We start from the raw sequence: 27231 nt of genomic DNA on the forward strand, positions 1-27231 counted from the left end.
ATCTCCTTGAGGCACAGAGCTGCCTCAGGGAGATTTTCAAGCGCTCACTCGCGCATATAAGCGAAGTTCACGTTCACCTCACTTGCTCTCCCCCCTTAGGCAAAGGCAGACCCGTCCACCATATTTTTGTTTCAGGGAGGCGGGGACAGGATGGACCCGCCGCAATGGAGGTAGGCCTGAGGTAGCGACAGAGGCAGGCAGATGGCAAAGCTGGAATTGCCTTTTAGTGGGGCATCAGCCCAGTTTTAATGATGAATGTCAGGCCCTCAAACAATCAACCTTACCCCCCCACGAACACCCATGCCCTCGTCGTACCCCCTTATACATCCCGTGCCCCCTCATAAACCCTACACCCCTCATGCTCTCTTCAGACTCCCCATGTATCCTCCAAAGCCACTCAGACCGTATCCACCATGGGCAGACCTCAGAATGTCTTTGAAACGGACATAAAAAAATTTAAAAATTACAACTTAATCTCATTCAAACATACCCACCTGGACTTTTGCAAAAATGGCAGAAGAGGCCCGAATCCAGAAGTCCTAACCCTGAACATGGCACCTACCATTTTCGCATGGGTGGGAATGAGCCCGGGTCAGGATTCACACATGCGCATTTCGTGGAGCCAACTGCCCATAGAAATCAGCAGATGCATCCACTCATGTGATTTTGGCGTGAGATGTGTCTGAAATCTGACGTGCGTAGATTAGACCCAGTAGGGGCAGGCCTGAACTTTGTGGATTTGTTTGGATGGCTAGGGTATACTTTTTGGAGAAGTGCAGTATCCCTTTGGATGTGGTCCCAGGACACCTTTGGGGGAGGTCAAGTGCCCTTTTGGGGAGGTCAGGTGCTCTTTGGGACTTCTAAAAGTCGGCATGAATGTGAGTAAAAAGTACATAAACTCATTGGAACTGTGAAGCTCATTGGAAACAATTATCAAAAGTGTCAAGATGAACTTTCAAAGGGAGCTGCCAAGCTATCAAGGCATTTAAAACTCCTGCCATTTAAATCTTTGAAAAAACTGCCTAGAATGTAAAAAAAAACGATTGCTTTGTCCGTCTGTTGACGTAAGTGTTCCAGACAGGAGAGAGGGAAACTGAACTGCTTTTTCCTCTCCCCGTCCGTCCATAAGCAGAGGTGTTTTTGAATTATTTTAAAAATAGGCTGGAGTATTCTCCAAACCTTCAGTTTGTGTGATCCAATTTAATAACTCACAACAAATTCACATTATGATTAACTCAGAAGGTTGGTTTATTCACATTCAAACCTGGGGGCGGGGGTGGGGGTGCACATGTGCACACACACATATACACACACATATAGAGAGAGAGAGAGAGAGAGAGAGTAAGGAGGGATAGATAAGAGGAAGATTCACAATCATGGGCAACAACAGTACAAACCACAGAAATGAATGTTAGTTCATGTGATTTCAAGAGTCTGAGAAGTCAAAGTCCACATGGTGCTTCCTTCATGGTGGAGTTCAGTCCAGATGATTCCTGGTTGGAGACTGCAACACGAAGATCCGTGAAACGAATGATGCTGCAACATGATTGGCTTTCTGTACTTAGACTGTCTGACTGGCGATAATCAGCGATGTTTAAATTCAAACAGGCTTCATGGATTAGTGTGATGGTGGCCAGCTCGGAGCTACTGATGTTCTTTCTGGCTGGTTTTGAAGCAGCAGTCTGAGCTGTGAGGCTAGAAATGTAAAATTAAAATGATCGAAAAGGGTAGAAGCATGGGGTCATGTGACATGGCCCATTAATGAGTTAATTTCAGCCTCGCAAGCAGTTTTGTGCTCCTGACTAAAACCCATTGTTTCCCTTAGAAGCAAAATGGTGGTCGATAACACTTCTTCAGGCATAATGAGTTTTGATGCCTCTGTCTTTGTTATTCTCCTGGCTGAGGGAATCAGTTAGTCTACTTTCATAATTATAATGTGGCCTTGCCGTGGGGTGTGAGGTTCCACAAGGATGGGAGTGGAAACCTTTTGATCTCGTAGTCTCTGTTGGAATGTTTCAGAACAGATGGCCAATATGTGAGTCATGTGACCTGAAGCAACCATTTATGGTTCAGCAGAAGTCCATTTAACATAGCAAAGAAGAATAAAGTTTTGATACATACAGTTTTGATTTATTTTAATGACTTATTGAAATAACGTTAGCATTAGGGATACCTTTACTGGATTAGTGCTGCATGACTGATTTCACAACCATCCACTATCACAGTAGGGTGCCTCTCATTTCAGTTTGATTGAAAGCTCCTTGTGGTTATGGATTCTTTGAAGTGAGGCTATGAGTTCCAATTCCTGTTTTTGTAAGGCATTATGCAATTAAATGAAATGTGTGTTGTTATAAGGGAAAATGTAATTGGAGGAATGTAAATGTAGTAAATCGGTATTTATGAGTGAGAGGTTTGCTTTAGAAAAATAAAGTCTGCAACAGACAATTGGATTTTATTTTATTTCAGCATGTGTCCCAAGGTCCCATGGTGAATACTGGGTGAGTTGACATGGTGGGTGTAAGGGCAAAGGGTGGGGGTATTGTGGGCTTGGGTTAGCATGAGTTGGCACTAAGCTGGCATAGAGGCTATAAAGGGCCAAAGGGGTGAATTCGTTGTAAAAACAAAAACAACTATTTCACTAACCGCAAAGACAGCTAATTGTTTAATAACCTCTTAAACATGTCAATCAAAATGCCTATACAGTTTCCTGCTGAGATAAAAACAAAAAAACTACAGATGTTGGAAATCCAAAACAAAAACAGAATTACCTGGAAAAACTCAGCAGGTCTGGCACCTTCGGCGGAGAAGAAAAGAGTTGACGTTTCGAGTCCTCGTGACCCTTCGACAGAAATTGTCCAAGAAAGAGTTGAAATATAAGCTGGTTTAAGGTGTGTTGAGGGGGGTGGGGGGGGGAGAGAGAAAGAGAGAGAGAGAGGGAGAGAGAAGTGGAGGGGGTTGGTGTGGTTGTAGGGACAAACAAGCAGTGATAGAAGCAGATCATCAAAAGATGTCACAAACAACAGAACAAAAGAACACATAGGTGTTAAAGTTGGTGATATTATCTAAACGAATGTGCTAATTAAGAATGGATGGTAGGGCACTCAAGGTATAGCTCTAGTGGGGGTGGGGAGAGCATAAAAGATTTTAAAATATTTAAAAATAATGGAAATAGGTGGGAAAAGAAAAATCTATATAATTTATTGGAAAAAAACAAAAGGAAGGGGGAAACAGAAAGGGGGTGGGGATGGAGGAGGGAGCTCAAGACCTAAAGTTGTTGAATTCAATATTCAGTCCGGAAGGCTGTAAAGTGCCTAGGCGGAAGATGAGGTGTTGTTCCTCCAGTTTGTGTTGGGCTTCACTGGAACAATGCAGCAAGCCAAGGACAGACATGTGGGCAAGAGAGCAAGGTGGAGTGTTAAAATGGCAAGCGACAGGGAGGTTTGGGTCATTTTTGCGGACAGACCGCAGGTGTTCTGCAAAGCGGTCGCCCAGTTTACGTTTGGTCTCTCCAATGTAGAGGAGACCGCATTGGGAGCAACGAATGCAGTAGACTAAGTTGGGGGAAATGCAAGTGAAATGCTGCTTCACTTGAAAGGAGTGTTTGGGCCCTTGGACGGTGAGGAGAGAGGAAGTGAAGGGGCAGGTGTTGCATACACCCAGCTTCCTGTAAGGACTCCATCCCATTCTTTCAGTTCCCTTGCCTCCGTCGCATCTGTTCCGATGATGCTACATTCAAAAACAGTTCCTCTGACATGTCCTCCTTCTTCCTTAACTGAGGTTTTCCACCCACGGTCGTTGACAGGGCCCTCAACCGTGTCCGGCCCATCTCCCGCGCATCCGCCCTCACGCCTTCTCCTCCCTCCCAGAAACATGATAGGGTCCCCCTTGTCCTCACTTATCACCCCACCAGCCTCTGCATTCAAAGGATCATCCTCCGCCATTTCCGCCAACTCCAGCATGATGCCACCACCAAACACATCTTCCCTTCACCCCCCCTATCGGCATTCCGTAGGGATCGCTCCCTCCGGGACACCCTGGTCCATTCCTCCATCACCCCCTACTCCTCAACCCCCTCTATGGCACCACCCCATGCCCACGCAAAAGATGCAACACCTGCCCCTTCACTTCCTCTCTCCTCACCGTCCAAGGGCCCAAACACTCCTTTCAAGTGAAGCAGCATTTCACTTGCATTTCCCCCAACTTAGTCTACTGCATTCGTTGCTCCCAATGTGGTCTCCTCTACATTGGAGAGACCAAACGTAAACTGGGAGACCGCTTTGCAGAACACCTGCGGTCTGTCCGCAAGAATGACCCAAACCTCCCTGTCGCTTGCCATTTTAACACTCCATCCTGCTCTCTTGCCCACATGTCTGTCCTTGGCTTGCTGCATTGTTCCAGTGAAGCCCAACGCAAACTGGAGGAACAACACCTCATCTTCCGCCTAGGCACTTTACAGCCTTCCGGACTGAATATTGAATTCAACAACTTTAGGTCTTGAGCTCCCTCCTCCATCCCCACCCCCTTTCTGTTTCCCCCTTCCTTTTGTTTTTTTCCAATAAATTATATAGATTTTTCTTTTCCCACCTATTTCCATTATTTTTAAATATTTTAAAATCTTTTATGCTCTCCCCACCCCCACTAGAGCTATACCTTGAGTGCCCTACCATCCATTCTTAATTAGCACATTCGTTTAGATAATATCACCAACTTTAACACCTATGTGTTCTTTTGTTCTGTTGTTTGTGACATCTTTTGATGATCTGCTTCTATCACTGCTTGTTTGTCCCTACAACCACACCAACCCCCTCCACTTCTCTCTCTCTCTTTCTCTCCCTCCCTCCCCACCCTCACCGCGCCCCCCCCCCCCCCCCCCCCCACCCCCACACACACACACACACACCTTAAACCAGCTTATATTTCAACTCTTTCTTGGACTCGAACTCAAGTTCTGTCGAAGGGTCATGAGGATTCGAAACGTCAACTCTTTTCTTCTCCTCCGATGCCGCCAGACCTGCTGAGTTTTTCCAGGTAATTCTGTTTTTGTTCCTGCTGAGATAAGTGATTCTGGAAAGTCAGCCAAGATCTCATAATGGTCACAGCTGCCATAAAAAAAACTATTCGAGCTCACAGACAAAGGTGCCTACTGAAATTGCAAAAACAGATAGGTCATCAAATGTAGCTTCAAAAACTTAGCTGTCAATCAGAGCAGCCCAGGAGCAGGTGGAGACTTTTTTTCCCATAACTGATGGCTGCTGAAAGGACTCTGGGCATTTAAATCACTTCAGATTATTAGCTTGGGATCCCAATTCCTGCAGTAAAATACATCTAACTTAAAACACAGCATTTCACTATTGAAATTGAAAGCACAATTTGTTTTTTATATTTCAAAGCCTGTCAATGAAAGAATTTCAGGAGCAGGTGGCTTTTTTTTTTGGTTCTCCCATGGTTCATGCCTCCTCTGAGAGGCCATGAACCACATCTGCTTACTGAAGGGGACAACTCTACTGAAACTGTTGGAGGTGGGGGAGGGGAGCTGCTTTAAACTGCCTATCCCAACAATGGAGCCAGCAAGGGCGGGAGTGCTGTCAGAAATGAAATGGGGCCGGAAAACCCGGAATCAGGTCCCACCTTTCATTTTTAATTGGCTCCCAAGTCATCCGAACTCAGCAAAATTCTAAAGCTTAGGTTAATTGAAATTGTTCCCCTTGGAGCAGAGAAGGTTAAAAGGAGATTTGATAGAGGCATTCAAATCATGAATGTTTTTGAAAAAAATAAGTAAAGAGAAAATGGTTCCAATGGAAGAAGGGTTAGTAACCAGAGGACACAGAGTTGAGATGACTGGCAAAAACCAGAGCTGATATGAGAAAACATCTTTTATGCCGTAGATTGTTTTGATCTGGAATGCACTGCCTGAAAGGGTGGTAGAAGTGGATTCAGTAGTAATATTGTAAAAGTAATTTAATAAATACTTGAGCTGAAGAGCCTTACAGGGATATAGGGAAACAGCTAGGAGTAGGATTAATTGGCTCACTTTACCAAACAGCTAGCACAGGCACAATGGGCTGAATGACCTCCTTTCTTTGTTCATGAATGTCACTGGCTAGGCCACATTTATTTCCCATCCATAATTGCCTTTGCTCAGAGGGCATTTTAAGTGTCAACCACATTGCTGTGGGTCTGGCATCACATGTAGGCCAGACCAGGTAAGGACAGCCAGATGAGTTTTTACAACAATTAGCAATGATTTCATGGTCATCATTGGACCAGATTTTTATTGAATTCAAATTTCAATATCTGCCTTGATGGGATTTGAACCTAGGTCTCCAGAGCATTACCCTGGATCTCTGGAATACCAGTCCGGTGACAATGCCACTATGCCACCACCTCCACCTCTGTGCTGTATCATTCTACAATTCTATGATTCTTGCTTTAATGCAAGCACCAGTCCATTGCCTCTTAATTTCTCGATTAACTTCATTGATATTTTTACTTTGTTTTACAAATAGCATTGGACTTTGACTTTTTAAGCTTTGATTATGTTTCTACTGGAGGATCTTAAGGTTTTCTCCTCCAGGTGCTTCAGCGCTCTCTCTTACACCTACAGTAATCACCTTCATATCTAATTTAAACACACCCTCCATTTGCCTGCCACCAAATCTACCACCTCCTTGTTTAGGTGGACTCTTTTGTTCTTCATAGGCTACCCTATTTCCAAAGGTGCCCCACTGTTTGAGGAACTGAAGAGCTGATTCCCTACATCAAAGCCTTACCCACTCATTGTTCTGCCAAATTACCCTTCATCTCTTTTTGCCAGCATATGGCAACAGTAGAAAAGACTACACTTGAAGTCTTTCCCCTCTAGTAAAAAGTACTTGATTGTCTACTTGAAGAGTCTTGACTTGTAAGATGATGGGCCTGGTGCAGGAAGGTGGGATTAGGCTGGGTAGCTCTTCATTCACCAGCACGGACATGAGGGGCCAAATAGTTCCTGTGTGGTAAATTTTCTATGATTTCTATTAAACTTTCTTCCTACCACCCTAAATTTAGTATGAAGGTCCTTTGGACTACTTCCATCTATGTTATTTGTTTCTATATGTGCAACAACTATTTGATATACAACTATACTGATTCCTCACCTGCTCTCACTAACATTCTGTCAACTTTGAACATCAGATCCTCAACATGCACCCAGCAGACAACACACCATTCAATTTTCCAGATGCAGTTTGCACAGAATTTTATCCGTAAACCAAATAATCAAATCCCCTTATATCAAAACCTATTTGCTAGACTTTCTATTTTTCCCTCCTTTCCTAAGAGTCCTGTGGATTGCCTTGGTGTATGGCACAGCTCGACTGTCAAGGTTACATCATCTCCACCATGGGCCTCCACATCATCACTTTCTAGAAGTGAAACAATTGGAAACTACAGACAGGAATGAACGTTCCTACTGTACTACCTGACCACAACTTTCAACTCCTCCTCTGAATATCATGTTCCCTTCTACTTCAACATCCAATGTGGTATTCTCAAATACCGTATCTATAAAAACTTCTCCCTCCCTAATATTTTCATATGTGACCAGTTCCGAGTTAACACTGGCTGCTTCAGCCTTGAGTACATGTGCCATGGTGCAATTGTTGCAGATGAAACTCTTTAGAATCGGGACCTGGAAAACAAACTTCACAGCTGCTACAATGTACTAAGTATTCCAGCTTCATGCAACTAAATGTTAAGCTTACCTGAATTAAAAATCATGAGGATAAATAAACCGTTTCATTTAAATTCCTTGAATTCTCTTCTCCCTTGTTTCAACGGTTTTGCCCCTCAGTTCATTTACTTACCACCTATTTCCCCCCGACCCTGCATCCAATTCTCACTCTTACTGAACTCCCAATTAGAAAATCCTCATTCCGTTCCCAAATCACTACTTCCCGAGCTCACTAGGCTTTGTTCACGTTTTCAAGAAATCCAGTATTGGGAGAAAAGTTTGTTTTAAAATAGCTCTAGATGTAGGCCGGGCTTTTCCAGCCCTGTTGTGAGTGGGACCTGTCGCAGGTGAGGCAGCGCCCCAGCCAGAAGTCCATTGACCTGAGGTGGGACCAGAATATCGCGGCAGTGGGTGGGTGTGGAAAATCCCGCTGGCATTATGACATGAAGTTAGGTGTGATTTCCTAAAAGGAAGTAATATGTAGCAGAATGGGATCCAGGGCAAAGATAATTATTTGTCTTCCATGTTGCTTACTGCTATAGAATTTCAATCATGCAAACAGAACAAATCTTTCTGCACAATGGTAATCAATATTAGAATACAAGAACTATTAATATTACGGTGAATTGTTATGCTTGCTGAGTTGTTGCAGTAAATGTTGTAGATGGTAGACACTGCAACCATGTTGCACCATGGTAGATGGAGTGAATGTTTAAGGTGGTGGAGGATGGGATGGCAGTCAAGCAAGCTGCTTGGAGCTGCACACATCCAGTTAGGGTGGAGAGTATTCCATTACATTCCTGATTTGTGCCTTAAAGATGTGGGAAGGCTTTGGGGAGTCAGGAGGCATGTCCTATGTCTCAGAATTCAAAGCCCCTGACCTACTCTTCTAGCTACAGTATTTATGTGGTTGTTCCTGTTAAGTTTCTGGTTAATAGTGGGGGATTTGCTGATGGTAATGTAATTGAATGTCAAGGAGAGGCCATTTCTCATGCCACAGTTGGATGTAGAGCATTCCAATTTAGCAGCGTGATAACCTGTGTTGAATCTGTCCAGGCATTGGTCTCACTGCTAAATTTGTGGGTCACTTTTTTTTAAAACTTCCTGATTGGAGACCTAAAACAACCGTGAGATCCATTAAATATATACATTAGGAGCCTTACGCTTGCTAAACTTTTCAGACTAATTTCTATCAATACAAATTTATTCATTTATTGAAATAAATAATAATTATCCACAGTAAGGGAATCATAAAATGTTGTAATAGTCACATCCATAATTGTTGCATCCATTATTTATGTTCTAACAGCCTGGAGCAGAAAGGTGCTACCAAGATACTGAACACATCAACCTTCTTTCTTTTTGCAATATACATCAATACAACTGCTAATCAAGATGGCACATAGAAGATAATAATAATCATTTATTATCAAATGCATCCTGAAGAAAGCGATACAATTCAATTCACTGTGACCATGCACTGGTTGATCCATGTCTGGAGGCCCAGATTGTAACAGTAAGCAGGAACATCTTTTCCTATTGTAATTTTTTTTTATCATGATCCACTAACATCATAAAACGTGCTGAAAAGCCATTTGACAGAAAATATTTAATATCATTCAGACTCAATTTTACATAATATTTTTACAATTAAGGTGCAAGACAGTAATATACAATCAGCATACTTTAAATTGTTTACATTTTCAAAATTTATGTACTTCAATGTTACTGCTCAAAAGTGGCTCTTTTGGCTGGCATTGGTTCTTTATCAGCATTATTGCCATATATTTTCAGAAATGGTTTGAACAAGGTTCATGGAGCAAGACATGGACAACATTCAGTTTTGAGCTGGTAAGTGATAAGTAGAATTTGTGCCATGAAAACGCCAGGCAATGACCATCTCCAACAGGAAAGAATTCAATGAGATCTCCTTGACATTTAACAACATTACCACTGGCAAATCCCTCACCATTAACCAGAAACTTAACAAGAAGAACCACATAAACACTGTGACGACAAGAATAGGTCAGGGAATCCTGAGGCAAGGGGCATACCTCCTGACTCCCCAAAGCCTTTCCACCATCTTTAAGGCACAAATCAGGAAGGTAATGGAATACTCTCCACCTAACTGGATGTGTGCAGCTCCAAGCAGCTTGCTTGACTGCCATCCCATCCTCCACCACCTTAAACATTCATTCCATCTACCATGGTGCAACATGGTTGCACCGTCTACCATCTGCAACATGTACTGCAAAAACTCAGCAAGGCTCCCAAACCCATGACCTCTATTGCCTAGAAGGGTAAGGTAGAGGCACATGGGAAGACCACTACCTGAAAGTTTCCCACCAAGCCACACTCCACACTGACTTGGAAATTGATTGTCATTCCTTCATCATCACTGGGCCAAAATCCTGGAACTCCTTCCCTAACAGAGTGGGAGTATTTTCATCACACAGACTGCAGCAGTTCAAGACATCAGCTCACCACCACCTTCTGAACAGCAATTAGGTATGAAACCAAATACCAACCTTATCAGAGATGCCCACATCCCATGAACAAATAAACCAACTGCCGATCTTTTTATTTGCAGAGAACCATACCCAGCAGTTCTGAGCTGTTGATTACCACAAGGTTTCCTGTCCAACAATTGGCCAGCCTCTCAATCTGGCCAATTACTGAGTGAGAAACAGAATTTTAAAAAATTCTAATGTGGTCCGGCCATTAAATTCAGCAGAACCTCCTCCTTCTTGGTATTTTTAGGTTTTGTGGCTGCTGACTGGCATCCCCGCTCCCTCCTTAGTTCCTCATAAATATTGGGGGGTCAATGTACCCCTATGCTTCAACTGTTTAAACTGAAGGTACTTTTCATAATAATGGAAGTACAGTTCAGAGATTATAGTATTGCATATGAGTAAAGAACTCAATACTCTTAGTTCACCTTTCCCTGTACTTCCTAACTTCATTACATGATTTGTTTTCTGTTTAAGAAGTGGTTACAAACAATCTGCATGGAAAATAAATAAAAACCCTGCAAGCAGCAATAACTCTTTCATCAAATGAACATCAAAATTTTCACTAGTTAGTAAATAAACTAGGAGGGCTTGTTGAAGCTGCATTGACAAACGCATACATTCTTTCATTACAACATGGCTCATTTCCAGTCACATTTGAATAATCAGATAATATATGTTACATTGTCCACTAAGTTACATGGCGATACATCAGAAAATGCCATTTTAAATCTGGCAGTAACTCACTGGAGTTACCACCCATTTACTGGTCATGGTACAGTAACAGCTGCTATTTGAAAATCAGCTCCTATTACATAAGGTAAAGTAAAACTTATCCATTTAGAAGAACATATCTCTTGTGTTACAAAGCAACTAATTATCTTAATTGGTTTGGAATTTTCAAAATAAATTATATTCTTACTATAATTACACCATAATCACTCTGTTCATTGGCGTTGCAATGAGAAGGCGATACCTTTCAGCGGCTCATAAATATTTTACTATTGTAAAACAATGTTCAAAACTGTATCAACCATGATAACAATGTAATTCCTGAGTTCAGGTTACTCACTATTTAATGACTCATATGGTGTTACATATCGCAAGAATACCATCATTGTGGCTCAACTTTTGTGTGCCAGAAAAAGTAACACATTTCAAATGCCTCTAGAGTATTGTTTTTTGTTACAATATCATGTCTCTGAAGAATATCTAAAGAAAATTACCTCAACTGTGCAAAACTCAGGTATTTCAAAATTAAGTCGAAATGATCCATTTCAGGTCACATTACTTTTATGTTTCTAAAATAACAGCATCTCTGAGCATCCTGCAATAAGTGTCCCAATTCAGTAAAAAGTGAACAATAAGGTTTCTCTATAATTTACTATCAAAATCAATTGGTAATGCTAAACAAAGTTTGTAACTGGTTTGGTCCTAAATCATGAACCTTCTAACTTTTGTGCTGTTATGCTATAAAGTCCTACATTAGACAGATTAATTGAGAAATGGAGGAATAATTTGAGAAATTGGCTGCAGCCAAAATAAAACAACATATAAAACCTTGTTTACATGACAAATCTGTCATTCACTAAACTGGTTCAGTGCCTGGTAGGAACAGTAATATATAACATATATACTGGTATTTGCATATTAGCAGTAGGAATTGTTACAGTAGTTATAAATAAATAAGAACAGATCAAAGGTGATAAAAGCCTCTATTTTTTTTTGCTACAGAGATCTTTTGGAAAATGAACATGAAAATAAATGTAGATTTAGTGGTGGCAAGTTCAGTTATGGGAAATAAATTTGGCGCCATTGTCATTAAATCTCAAAAGGAAGCCAAATGATAACTGATATTGACAATTAAAAATGGCTGCTTTTGGGTGAGGGAGTTAGAGAAATTAGAGTTAAGGTTAATTTGAATGACAGAATAGTATTGCTGTCAGGCCTGTTAAATATTGAAACATTTTAGCCATAGAGCCACTGAAAATGATTGGTTCTGTGGCTGGAATTTAATTGAGCCAGCTGGAGCGGGCATGACAGCAAGGGAGCCAACAGAATCAGGTAGGAGCACCCACATCGAATTCCCGGCATCAGGAAAACTGTCCCCTATTAAGTTGTGAGTGGGAAGGGCTTGTCTTGGGAATCCTGCCTGACTTGAGCATCCCACCTGCTGGCAGGGTGTCAGTTAGGCTCTTAATGAGCCAATTGTCTGAGCCCACCAGAATTCAGTGGCAGCTTAAGAATTTAACAGGACTTACACAGTTCTTTTGTGTCTTCTGAAGGCCAGTCGGGTTTGTCTGTGGCCTTGTAGGGGTAATCTCTCATTGACAGGCACTCAATGCCCGATTGAGGGACCTGGTAAAGGTGGGGGGGGGGGGGGAGGAGACCACTGAAAGCCACACCCATGTCGTTACCTCGGATATCCCTGCCCCTCACCTCCAATGATCCCCTCCCGTGACCCCCATCCTTCCCTACTCACCTGTGTCCAGGGATCCAGCAGCAATCCTCAGTCTGGGCCTTGGAGCATTACTGGCAGCACCCACTGCTGCCCATGGTACTGCCAACAATGAAGAGCTGATGGCCCCTGTTTGGCCAGCAGCTCTCAGGAGCAGGATTTCCGCCCTTCATTACATGGAAGGCCCAACGGTGGCCAGTTGTCAGGAAGATATAATAATTTTCATAATGTTATTGAAATTTATTGTAAAGTAGAGTTTTCTTAACTTCAGTTCTTTGTAGACAGCAGCTTGAGGCTGCTGTCTAAACTGGAGTCTGTGTCTATGGGTCTGTGTGTCTGTATGTGTGTGCATGTGACAATTGAATTAAAGGCAGCTGGTATAAGGCTTTGGTGTATTAAAATGTAAGCTAGGTTTGAAATGTTAAGTAAATAAACATAGGTGTAAAGGGAACATTTGCGTTTTTAAATAAACCAGACTAACTTGAATTCAAAGGAGGTGTAAAATGTTTCATCTAGCCAGGAGAAGTTAAGAAACAGTGTGTTTATTTACAAAGATTAACTGGTGAAATTGGTACTGAGAGAGATTTTTATTATTAGAGAAATAAAGTCCAAAGACATAGTGAAACAATGGGAATTTGCATTCAAAGTGGAAAATATGTATAAAGGAGAGAAGGCTGTGTGTAAGGGTAGGCATTCTAAGGTCTAAAACATGTGTGAAAAGCCTCCAGTATCTAAGCCTCAAGCTGCTGTCTACAAAGGACTGAAGAAAACTCACTTTGAATTCAACTGTTTCAGGGTATTGTGTGTTCCTTTGCCGGAGCCTTTTAAAATCTGTGTGTCTTACTGTTGCCTTAACAAAAGTGTACCTGGGAGTTAGGTTAACTGGGGGATTTAGGAGTTATCATTGTAGTAATATGTAGATCTATGTATGTACTTAAAATAATTTCTTCTATTAATAAAGGTTTAATTTAGTATTGTAAGAAACCTATAAGATTCAGTGGTCTTCTTGCTACTGAATTCAAGGCATGCATCTCAAAATATATACAAATTGCAAAACAAGTTGTGGCAGTTGTTTCAAGTTTCCCTCTGGGATTTGAGAAGCTCAGCATTTACCAACGGCTGTGCCATAACACATTTAAGTGCCTGAGTAAAAAATATTGGGCCTCCCCCACAGAAGCTCCCATGGATTCTTCAGCTGGGGGAATTGGAGGACCTCCATTGCTAGAACTAAATCCTGGCCTCTATTACCAATATAAACACTCCTAATTGAAATTCAATTCCCTACTAAAAATACAGATGTTTTAAATATGTTGAGATCAGTGTTTGTTGTATATTAATTGTGTTTAGTTGTATGTAGCTGGCAGGCTTGACTGGGGCTACTGGGGACTTGAGCACATAGCAAAAGACAGTTGTTGAAACGGTGGTGTGGCTGAGTTAGGAGGTGTATGCATGTAATGTTTAATTCAATAAATAAATGTAAGACTGAGTAAAGTCCGGCTCTAGTGTTATCTTTCACCAACTGGCTTTACAGAATATACCAATCAGTTCCAGTAAAATACAAGGTGATTTTTTAAAAGAATTTTCAAGAAGTCTTTAAGCAAGGGCTGACCGCTGTTAAGGGTTAGGGTCATTTCCTCAGACTTCTGAGAGACTCACATTAACATTTGTAGCCCACATTGGGTGAATTTGACAAAACTCCCGGCCTAACCTGGGAATTCCCACTGACACACATGACATGAAAGGTGAGGGGGCAACTGTTGAAGGGGGTGGGATTGAGAGATGATTGGCACTCACTCCTCTAAGAGGAACCAGTTTCTTCCCTAGCTTTAAGTTCTTGACTGTGATCTGTGCCAATCCTGCCTGGTTGGAATTTTGTGCTCAAAATGTTTTTCTTCGCCATTGCAGAGAAAGGTAGATGGATAAATAAATATTAATAAATTGCATTAAAATGGGTGAATATTTTACTGTCTATCTGTTCAGAGTATGGATTTTATTGTGAACACCAAGAAATATACATAGACTTACTCTGATGTCAGATGCTTCTGGAGTGAAAATGCATAGAAAGTTCAGGCATGACAGGTTTGCTTCTGTGAGCAGTTTTTTGTAACTGATAAAAAGTAAGTAATTAATATGTACAATTTCCATGCAGCTGTGTTATGCCATGTGCAACATCGTTGTACAAATTGCCATGTAGTTTTGCAGCATTCACCTTTTATTTATGGTATTTTGATTACATTCAAGAAAAGGGTTGTCCTTTGACTCTGTGATGCTAGAATCATATAAATTTTATCTGAATTTTTAACTCTTTCCTAAGAGCAAAAATATAAGCAATAATAAGATTATTGATGTGTCACCATTAATCTTTATTACATTTAATTCTTCACTACGGTGCAGTTCTCAAGTAGTCAGGGTGTTTGTGCAACATTTTATTCATGATTACGCAAATTCCCTTTAATGCTTTTGCCATCTGAAAATAAAATCAAACGAAGTAGCATAAGTTTGAAACAGGTAATAATCCAGAAAAGATTTAAACTTATATTCATATCAGTCTGGCAGATTCATTATTTTAGCCGTAGAAAATTATCATCATTTAGCTCGATTAACTAAACCAACAGTGAGTAATATTGGCTGACATTAAAAGAGAAATTCTAAGATTTTAAAAAATAGCAATTTAAAGTGGTGCAGAAGAATTCACACAGGAGAAGTATTCACACAGTACAGCTGATGGTTGCCACAGTTTGCAGATCAGGAAAGGCCAAAGGCTAAGGACTTAAGAAAGCCAATTAAGCACATAATAAGACAAAAGTACCCTGCAGGTTGCATTAGGACCAAAGAGAACATTGGAGATCAATTAAACTAAAGCTGACTGAGAAATGAGTGCTCTTTAGCTCCCAAATCACCCACTCAATCGTCACAGTTGTCAATTTCGGCAGAATGGGCAATCCAAAAAAAACTTGCTGGGAAAATCCTGGCAAGGTTTGATATGCAATTTCAGAACTACGTATCTCTCTATTTAAACACTATTCTAAGTTTTTCTCTTCCTCACTTGCCTAGCATAAAGATAATTTTTTTTACTGTGGCGTGAGATGTAGTTTCAGGCCAAAAGATATATTTTAATGATAGTTATGCTGATGTGCGGCTTCTGTAATAAGTAGTTTGGCTGTCAGTAACTAAAGGTGTACCATACCCTGGAGAGATTTGACAATGAGCTGAATTTCTTCAAGTATACCTATGACAGTAATTCCATCAAACAACTTTTCTCCCATCCTCTTCAGTGTTTGGCATGACACATGGCAGGTCATCTCTTTTTCATTTAAACTCTATGCTTAAACAGGTAGGCCTTCAGCTATTGCCTCGGAGCCAACCCAGACATTCAAACCCTCATACCTAACAACATTCTGTCTGATGATAGTACAGTGAAGGATGAGACCTTAATTTTATTCAGCATTTCTGTCCTGCAAGATGGAATTGAACTGTGGGATTGCACACTATCCTTTTATGTCTTCTGCCTGGGTTTGAATCCAGATCAAACTGATGGGAAGGCAGTCTCATCTCTTTCAGTAAAGGTTCAATGTGAAATAAGTGTCTCCTTCCGGTTCCTAATGGCAATATGCCCACAGTTTAAGGAGAATGCTAAATTGGCAAACTCACTCAGAGGTCAATTGGCACAGGAGATAGAATACAATCACACTTGTACCAAAGATGGTGCTCAACTGAGTTAAAATTAAGAAACACATTGGGAAAGAGTACAGGGAGGTTTAACTACAACTAATATAACTTGATTTGGAAGACTTATGGCTGGATTTTCTTCAGGGAGACGGCAAGTGTGAATGCGGGAAGTTCCTGATCCCGCAAATCTGGCTCCGTCAAGAGAGATCCCGCCCGCCATATTTTCATACTGGGAGGGTGGGACCAGGATGGCATTGTCCCTCTGGAGGCAGTTCCGAGGCAGCAATAGAGGCAGGTGCATGTCGAGGCTGGCAGGCCAGAAGAGCTGTCTCTGTTTTCTAGGACATCAGCCCAGTTTTAATCATGATTATCAGGCCTCAAGCTCTCACCCCCACTCCCACCCTCCATGCCCCTCCTCGCTTCCTCATATCTAGAATGCCCACTCCACACATCCAACATCTCAATGCCCCCTCCATGCTCCTTCATATTCCCCATGCCCCTTCCATGTCCCCCATGTATCTCCCATACCCACTTTCCCAGTATCCATTATGTACAGGGCCAAAGAGGCACTGCCACACCTGGCAAGTCTTTGAAATGCCCATGGAACTGTCCTAATAAGCAAAGAGGCTTTGAAAATCTGAAAAACAATTGGTCAGCTTACAACATCAAAAAGCATTCATCAACCATAGCAATTCATAGCATCAATAACAAAAAGCGTTTATCCAATTCACACTTCTTAACCTTTTATAAATAAACACATAGGCATTTCAAAACTAAATAAAAATACTCATTACAAGGTAATAAAGTTGTCAAAGTTTGCACTCCTCTCTGCAGCTGTGTCAACACTGGCTGTAGACAGCTAAGTTCATTAGTCACTCTTGGAGTTCAGTCAACTAAACATGACCTTCCATGTCTCATAAACCTGAGCTTATCCAAAATTCTACTGCCCATGACCTAAATCCAATTCAAGGCCTGCTCACCAATCATCCCTGTGCTTGCTGACCTGCATTGGCTTCCATCACACTAATGCCTTGATTTTAAAATTCCCCTCCGCATAAGAACATAGGAAATAGGAGCAGGAATAGCACATATTATCTGGCAAGCCTGCTCTTTTATTTGTAAGATCACGGCTGATCTTCCACATAGCTTTCCTGCCCTATTCCATATCCCTTGATTTCCTTTGTACCCAAAAATTTATTTATTTCATTCTTGAATATACTCAACAAATGTGCTCTGGGATTGAGAATTCCATGATTCACAACCCTCTGAATGAAGAAATTTCTCCTCATCCCAATTCTAAATAGCCAACTGCTTATCCTGAGACTATCGTCCCCTGGTTCTAGACTCTCCAGCTCAGGGAAACAGTCTCTCAGCATTTACCCTGACAAGCCCTCTAAGAATTATAGGCATTGCAGTGAGAACACCTCTCATTCTTCTAAACTCCAGAGAATACAGACCCATTGTACTCAATGTCTCCTCATATGAGAACTCTCTCACCCTCGAAATCAACTTCTGCTGCACCGCCTCTAAAGCAAGTATACCCTGTAAACATGTGTGACCTGACCAAAGCCTTATGTAATTTCAGCAAGACTTCCTTCCGACCTTGCATCCAATAACTCACCAATAAAAAGAGGTTTTGTCCAGTTTGTTACCTTATGGCATGAACAACAAACCCTACACTATATGCAGAATGCGGGGCTGGTGTATCCCAACCGGGCTACAAGAGTAAATACCTGCGCATCTGCTGTAAATCAGCATGCCTTAAGTTACAAAAGAGAGCAGAAGCACTGTTTGTTCATGACCAAGGCCACCCTGACCACATAGATGGTTAACCAAGATCATAGCCTCTGCTATTTGCTAGTTCTCTTGTTGTTTAATAGACAGAAGGATTTTCCCTCCACCTGGCACAGAAATTTGAAGAATATTCACTTATGAGAAGTGTTGGATTTAAACCAAAAGGCAATATACTGCAAATATTGAAAATGTAAAATATATTTACTTTAATTCAGTTTATTTTCTTGCTCCAAAAGCCGCCAAGCTCCTGCATCAATTGCTTTAGCAAAGTTTTATTTCTCTCTATCTCCTTGTGTCCAGCCAAATCCCTTAATTTTCTGCTGAGTTTTCACTCTCTCATGTCCAAAACCCTCCATGATTTCAACCCTCCCTCCCTACCTATATAACCTTCACATCCATACAAGCCTACACAAATTCTACATTCCAGCCTTTTGGGCATCCCCCAACCCCATCACTCCACCATTGGCAGCCATGCCATCATCTTATAGCAAATAGCAACCATCAGAAACTTACTTGCTAAAGGTAGATTTAAGTTCTTATAATTCATTGGCTATGAAATATTCTGGAAAGGGTATATGAAAGGAAGTATATAAATCCAACTACTTTCTTACATAGTGCGCCATACTGAATGGAGCTCCCTAAGGCAGGCAGGATAGCAGGCAATAATAATATAAAATCAAAAAAACTGCGGATGCTGGAAATGCAAAACAAAAACAGAATTACCTGGAAAAACTCAGCAGGTCTGGCAGCATCGGCGAAGAAGAAAAGAGTTGACGTTTCGAGTCCTCATGACCCTTCGACAGAACTGACAGTTCTGTCGAAGGGTCATGAGGACGCGAAACATCAACTCTTTTCTTCTCCGCCGATGCTGCCAGACCTGCTGAGTTTTTCCAGGTAATTCAGGATAGCAGGCAAGCTGGGATAATCGTGTGGGAGGCCTTGCATCCAACTTCCAGCAGCAGGAAAACTGTCCCATATTTAGTGAGCAGCAGGAAACTCGCCTGCTAGTGGCAGGAAGGCAATGGGGCTCATTAATAAGCCATTTAAAACCAATTATTCCTGGGTTCACTGAGGTTTGATGGTGGCTCAGGGATTACAGAACACTCGCACAGGTCACCTATGCCTCCAGCCACTGCCCAGCAAACCCTGTTGGTTTAGCCAGTGGCCTACTAAGGGGTGTCCCTCATTCACAGGTGCTCAGTTCCCGATCGAGGAACCCGGCATCAGAAAGAGGGCGGCCCACTGAGATCCACCTCCTGCTCTTGCATCTGACCACTCTTCCTCCACTCAACTTGCTGGTAGTCTCCTCCCACAGCCCCTGTCCTACCCCACATACTTCTTTCCAGGGATCCAGTAACGATCCCCTGGTGACGGCCCAATGTGTTCCCTGCAGCAGCCACTGCTCCCAGTGGTGCTGCCAGTAATGGAGAGCTGCTGGCCTTTGATCGGCCAGCAGCTCTCAAGGGTGGGATTTCTGCCCTACTGAGGACTTAATCCGATGTGAGGCCTGACGCAGTCCAGGTAAGCGTCTGATTACCTTGCAATTGTGTCAGGCTTCCCAGAGAAAAGCAACGCAGGGTCCCCGCTGATTCTCTAACCAATGGGTGGGATCCTCATCACCAACATTAAATTCCACCCAGGGTCTCTGCTAATGCAGTAAATTGCCATTGCCCATGAGAAATCACAATTTTAATCAAATAATTATTTCTAATACAAGTTTTAAACAATGTAATAATTGGTTTATAATTTTGTCAGCTCACTTTTCTCCATAAATAGCTTTCATTTTGATTCATGTTTTCCACATTAATTTAGAAATTAATTCACAAATCATCCTTAACGCTTCATTCAGCTACATGTCTCCCTCATGTCTGCAATGGTTCTATTTATTCTCGAAAATGATTCAGAGAAATGAATTTTCCACAAATGCAATTGTAACAGAGGTACTTCTGCTTATTTTACAGCCAACATTTCTGAGTGTGTAACATATGACATTGTTGGCAAAGGATTGCATCATTTGCATGAGCAACTAATCAATCTTATTTAGAAGATGGCAAAAAGAGAACTTACTAATCATGGAAGCAGGGCCTGGATTAACAACTGGTATTTGATAGTGCAAATAGAAGTCTCCCTCCTTCAAACAGCAAGGCAGCCTGTGGGAAAGTTAAAAGGGCAAAATTTTATCAGCTCCTCCGCTTTGTCAGCCAACCATATGCAGTATTAACAAATGTAAAAGAGTCAGGTTCCACGCCTTAGGTCTTGAGCTTGTCACATGGCAGTACCCAGTGCTACAAAGGTCATTTATAATCTGCTTAAGTATTTGTTACTGTGTAAAGAACAAATTGAATAAAGAGTGCAATGTGCTTATACATATTAATAAATGGTTTTTGGTTCTACAACTGCATCCATGATTTAATTTGAACCAGTGGAGAAGGTTATGTGAAATAGGAATGCTAAATATAAAAAGAACATTTCAGCCAAACCCAGCAAGGTGTAAAGATATTTAGGCCAATTGTCGTCTTGGTGGAAACCAAGTGGCAGGCAGCTAAAGCGACGTACCCATTCTGACCCTGCTATCTCCCTGCAAGTTGCAATGTTAAACTCTCCTTTTTGGTAAGCAGAGGGATATGGAGCGTAAGGCAGTCAGATCCACCTATAAATATGCAGATTGGGATCTGATGGCAGTAAGGGCACAACTACAATTTTAATTGGAGACTTGTGCAGAGAAGCTGCTGTGCCTTCCCCACCAAGCCAACATTTTTTCATTCGTGGATAGATGTGTGGATGGTAACATCAGCATTTACTGCCCTATATAATGTCCTTAAGAAGGTGGTGGTGAACCTTCTTCTTGAGCCCCTGCATTTCATATAGTGAAGCTGTTAGGTAGAGAGTTTTGGCATTTTGACACTGTGATGACAAAGGAAAGATAGCATATGTCCAAGTTGAGATGATCTATGCCTTTTAGGTAACTTGAAGTTTATGTTGTTCCTGTGCACAGTTGTTCTTATCATCCTAGGTGGTGGAGGGCACAGATTTGGGAAGTGCTACAGAAGAAACCTTGGTGAACTGGCTGCGACACCTCTAAACGAGGTACAGGGAAGTATGTTAATTTTTTCTTTTTATTTATATCCTTGTAGATTAAGAGCAGGGGTGCTCCTCTGGGACCCATAAGAAAATATTGGGCCTTCCCTGACCTCAGCCATCTTCCCATTCTCCAGATTGCAACGTCCTCCCAAAGCCAATCCAAACCACTTAGTCGAGTGTTGCAGCCATTGTATTCAGTCTCCAGCAGCAGCTTTAGTATCCTGCTTTCTACTGGATATGACCAGCAGGATGATGGGGTCCACATGGATGAGTTCCAAGTCTCTTTGATCTCATGATGTACAGGGTCAAAGGCTTGTTGCCGAGCTTGATCCCTGTCAGCACAACTCCCAATGGGAATAAAAATTGGCCCTAATACTTCCCTCCTTCTCAAGAACAATTAGGGATGGGCGATAAGTTTATGTCTTGCCCACGATGCCCATTCCCATGAACGATTTTTTAAAAATTGATATGCGAAGAGGCAGGAATGTAACAAAACAGGAATAATTATACACAGGAGAAAAGGTAAATAATTCAATTCATATCCTAGGACTTTGTGAGCTGAGTTCCTCAGACTGACTCTCAATGATACTTAAAATTGCTTATAATTCACATTTGGAAAAGAATACGTACAGAATTGTCCAAAAGTTATACCATGCCATATTAGCTGGCTGACAATTAATGCTTTAAATTAAAACAATCTTGTCAAAAACAACTTGTGTTTAGTTAGCACCTTTAACATAATAAAACATCCCAAGGCACTTTACAGGAGCATTATAAAGCAAGATGTGCCACTGAAGAACTTAAGGCAATATTAGGGCAAATGGCCAAGAGCTTGGTCAAAGTGGTGTGTTTCAATGACTGCCTTAAAGGAGCGGGGTAAAGAGGCACAAAGGTGTTGGGAGAGAATTCCAGAGCTTAGTGGTTAGGCAGCTAAAGGCATGGCCAGCAAAAGTGAAGCAATTAAAATCAAGAAGCCAGAATTATATGGTTGCAGATATCTCAAAGGGTTCTGGAGCTTGAGGAGATTACAGAGATAAGCCATGGAGGGATTTGAAAACAAGGATGAGAATTTTAAAATCAAGACGTTGCTCAACTGAGAGCCCATGTCAGTCAGTAAGCACAGGGGTTATGGGTGATGAATGACGTCAAGTTTATGGAGGGTAGAATGTGGGACACTGCCCGGGAGTGCATTGGAATAGTCTGGAGGCAACATGAAAATTTCTGCACCAGGTGAACTGAGGCAAGGGACAAAGTCAGGAAATCTTACGGACGTGGAAATAGGCAGTCTTCATGATGGTGCAGATTGGAAGCTCATCTTAGGGTCAAGCATGACACCAAAGATATTGCTTAGTTTCAGACAGTTGCCAGGGAGAAGGATGGAGTCGACAGCAAGGAAACAAGAGTTTGTAGCAGGGAATGAAGACAACTGCTTCAGTCTTCTCAATATTTAATTGGAGGAGATTTCTGCTCATCCAGTACTGTACATTGGTTAAGCAATTTTACAATTTAGCAACAGTGGAGGAGTCAAGAAAGGAGAATTGGGTGATGTAGTGTACATGTACTATAAAATATATGTTAATTGATTTTTAAAAAAGGAGCCTCTGTTAAAATCGTGAATAAAGTAATTCATACAAATGCGTTGAACAAATTCAAATTCCTGGAAATGTTACTTCAGTAAACTAGCATAACGTGCAGTATTTGCATCCTATTTGCTAAATTGCTCAATCTAGTCTAGTTGCCATGGGTCTTCGTTCAATAAGCAGCAGGGCCTGTGCAAATGTCAAAATGCCCTGCATTTGCCAGTGTGCTTTACAGAGCATGAAATTAAAAATGACAGAACTAAGGGTCTCAAGCCATTTATTGTATTCTTTTTTCCCTGCAAGTACTTACAGGTAGATTACATCTTTATCTGCCTCAACTCAATTTGTCTTAAATTATGTTCAATGAAAGCACCAATGGAAATTCTTCCGCAGGGATGGTACTTGATAAAAAATTAACTGCTGGATGCTTAACAGAGATGAAAATGAAAGCACATCTGAATGATGCAGAACCTTGTCACAATTTTAAGCAATGGTCCAAAATATTAAATCTAGCATAGGTCTAACATAGTCTATTGATAACCATTTGCAGCAAAATATTTAGTGAGACCCTTGGGCTAGACGTTGAGAGGTGTCCATGATTAATTTATTCATGTACTTAATAGTATTGATTTTTCTATAATGGTATTCTGAATTTTTTTTCGCGACTTTAAACATATTTATATTATCTGAATTAAGGGGTGTGGAACCTCAGGAGCACTGGATAAGTGTTTAAAAAAATCATGCTCATGGTCTTGTTTGCAATTTTCCTGCAGGCAATTTTCTATACATGTCATGCTACCAGTACACATGGATAATTTAACATAGAAATTTTTATTTAAATAACAAATTAGCTTATTACAATTAAGACCCTCATTTAATCTTATAATTGCAGGTGAGTGACCACCCACAGGATCAGCTTTGGTTTACATGCAAAGAAAGTGTATTCACTGGAGTATAGCTTTGGGCTGCATTAGAGTGCTTCAGTTGCAGTTTGGTGACAGAGGGTTTTAAGGGTTAATTTTTATCTAAAGTCTAATCTTTCTTTAATTTAGCAACTAACTAAAAGATGCTCGTTGGGTTGGGAGAAGGTGAGTTTTAGTCCAGCTTCAAAACAGGCTCTGCTTGCAGCTGCAAGTAGTAAATAAGTTAACTGGCTTAAACAGGTTTTCAGAAGCTAGATTCAGACAGCATAAAAGCAAGCCGCCAACCATGCTGCTCTTGTCTGCACTGGAGTGCTGCTTTGGGCTGTATTAGAGTGCTTCAGTTGGAATTTGGTGAGAGAGGGGGCTTGATTAAGAGGGATCCTTTCATTTTCTACTTTACCTCAGTAAGAAGAGCAGCATCCTTGGTAAGTAGGATATTCTCTAAACTAGAGTAAGTAAAAGGAGTAATTTAAGGGCAAGTCATGGCAGGACAGCTCGGCCAGTGGAATGTTCCTCCTGTGCAATGTGGGAAGTGAGGAAACTTCCAGTGTCCAGTGCGACCATGTGTATAGGAAGTGTCTCCAGCTGCAGCTACCTGAAATCCATGTTTCAGAGCTGGAGCTGCACCTGGAGTCACTGTGGAGCATCCACAAAGATGTGATCTTTGTGATTAGCACATACAGTGAAGTGGACATACTGCAGGTAAACAGTGTTCAGGCAGAAAGGGAATGGGTGACCGCCAGACAGAGTAAAAGCATGAGACAGGTAGTGCAGGAATCCCCTGGGTCTATCGCCATCTCCAACAGATTTTTCGTTTTGGATACTGCTGGGGGAGATGGTTTCTCAGGCGAATGCAGCAAGAGCCAAGCCCATGGCACCACAAGTGGCTCAGCTGCACAGGTTTTTTTGGGGGGGGGGGGGGTGGTGGAAAGAATGGGAGAGCAATGGTGATAGGGGATCCTAACATAAGGAGAACAGACAGATGTTTCTGTCGTTGTATACTTGATGCCAGAATGGTATGTTGCCTCCCTGGTGCCAAGGTCAAGGATGTCACTGAGTGACTGCAGGACAGTCTGAAGGGGGAGGCTGAACAGCCAGCGGTCATGGTCCATATCGGTATGAATGACATAGGTAAAAAGAGGGATGAGGTCCTGAAAGCAGAATATATGGAGATAGGAAATAAATTAAAATCATGACCTCAAAAGGTAGTAATCTCAGGATTACTTCCAGTGCTATGTGCTAATGAGGTCAGGAATAGCAGAATAGACCACATTAATGCATGGCTGGACAGATGATGTAGGAGGGAGGGATTTAGATGCCTGAGGCATTGGGACGAATTCTGGGGAAGATGGGACCTGTACAAGCTGGACAGTTTGCACCCCAGCAGGACCAGGACCAATATCCTCGCAGGGGTATTCGCTAGTACTGTGGGGGTGGGTTTAAACTAGATGGGCAGGGGGATGTGAACCCGAGTGGGGAGACACAAGAGAGGGAAGCAAAGACAGGAATGAAAGACAGAAAAGTGGAAAGCAAAAGTGGAAGGCTGAAGAACAAGGGCTAGTAGCAAATAGGACTATAGTACAAAAAAAAATGTAAAAATGTTAAAAAGACAAGCCTAAAGGCACTGTATCTGAATACGCGGAGCATTTGCAATAAAGTAGATGGATTAACAATGTAAATAGATGTAAACGGGTATGACATGATTACGATTATGGAGACATGGCTGCAGGGTGACCAAGGCTGGGAACTGAACACCCAAGGGCACTCGATACTTAGGACGGACAGGCAAAAATGAAAAGGAGGTGGTGTGGCGTTGTTATTTAAGGATGAAATCAGTGCAATAGTGAGAGAGGATATTGGCTCAGAAAATCTAGATGTAGAATCAGTCTGGGTGGAGCTAAGAAGCAATAAGGTGCGGAAAACATTAGTGGAGTTGTCTATATGCCTCCAAACAGTAGTGATAAGCTAGGGGATGCCATTAAACAGGAAATTAGAGATGCATGTAACAAGGGTGCTACAGTAATCATGGATGACTTAAATATACATATAGACTCGGCAAACTAAATTAACAATAATACTGTGGTGAATGAATTCCTGGAATGTGTACTAGATGGTTTAGACCACTATGTCAAGGAACCGACTGAGGAACAAGCTATCTTAGATTTGGTACTGCGCAATGAGAAAGTATAATTAATAATCTTGTTGTGCAGAATCCTTTAGGGAATTGTGATGATAACATGATGAACTCTTCATTAGGATGGAAAGTGAAGTAGTTTGAAATTAGGGTCCTTAATTTTAACAACGGAAACTACAAAGGTATGAAGAGTGAGTGGCTAAGATAGGTTGGGAACTTCATTAAAAGGATAAACAAATGCTAATATTTAAGGAACAAATGTATGCATTGCAACAGTTACACATTCCTTTCTGGTATAAAAACACAACAGGAAAAGTGGCCCAACCATGACTAACAAATAGTATTAGATCCAAAGAGAAGTCATATAAAGTTGCTAGAAAAAGTAGCAAGCCTGAGGATTGACAACAGTTTAGAATTCAGCAAAGGAGGACCAAGAGATTGATTAAGAGGGGAAATATAGAGGATGAGAGTAAACTTGCAAGGAACATAAAAACAGACTGTAAAAATTTCTATCAGTATATAAAAAGAAAAAAAAATGGTGAAGACAAATGTAGGTCTCTTAATGTCTGAAACAGAGCAATTTATAATAGAGAGCAAGGAAGTGGCAGAGCAATTAAATGACTACTTTAGTTCTGTCTTTATTGAGGAAGACACAAATAACTTCCCAGAAATACTCAGGGACCAAGGGTCGAGTGAGGAAGATTTGAAAGAAATTATATATTGGCATAGATTCAGAATTGTTTAGCAGACAGGAAACAGAGAGTAGGAATAAATGGGTCTTTTTCAGAGTGGCAGGCAGTGACTAGTATGGTACTGCAGGGATCAGTGCTTGGGTCCCAGGTATTGACAATGTATATATCAATGATTTGGATGAGGGAATCAAATGTAATATTTCCAAGTTTGCTGACGACACCAAACTTGGTGGGAATGTGAGCAATGGGAAGCGTTTTAAGAGGCTTCAAGGTGATTTTATCAGGTTGAGTGAGTGGGCAATTACATGGTAGATGCCATATAACATGGTTAAGTGTGAAGTTATCCACTTTGGTAGAAAAAACAGAATGGCAGAATATTATTTAAATGGTGATAGACTGGGAAATATTGATGTACAGAAAGACCTGAGTATCCTCGTACACCAATTACTGATGCAGGTGCAGCAAGCAGTTAAGAAGGCAAATGGTATGTTGACCTTCATTGTGAGAGGACTTGGGTACAGGAGCAAAGATGTCTTACTGCAGCTGTACAGGCCTTTGGTGAGACCACACCTGGAGTACTGTGTGCAGTTTTGGTCTCTTTACCTAAGAAAGGATATACTTGCCATAGAGAGAGTGCTGCGAATGTTCACCAGACTGATTCCTGGGATGGCAGGAAGTT

The 27231-nt window shown here is 41.5% G+C and overlaps 1 long non-coding RNA gene across 1 annotated transcript in view; it reads right to left on the reverse strand.

Annotated features, from left to right (window-relative positions):
* Window positions 1-1298: 1298 nt before the first annotated feature.
* The window catches only part of LOC121278663, a 114534-nt gene continuing 88601 nt past the window's right edge, over window positions 1299-27231 (reverse strand). The window contains exons 2-3 of the long non-coding RNA XR_005943254.1: window positions 20210-20292; window positions 1299-1695 (exon numbers count right to left, since the gene is read on the reverse strand). This is a non-coding gene — a long non-coding RNA (uncharacterized LOC121278663). The remainder of the gene's footprint in view (window positions 1696-20209; window positions 20293-27231) is intronic.

Source organism: Carcharodon carcharias, chromosome 6 (genome assembly GCF_017639515.1).
Source record: "Carcharodon carcharias isolate sCarCar2 chromosome 6, sCarCar2.pri, whole genome shotgun sequence".
Taxonomy (NCBI): Eukaryota; Metazoa; Chordata; class Chondrichthyes; order Lamniformes; family Lamnidae; genus Carcharodon; species Carcharodon carcharias.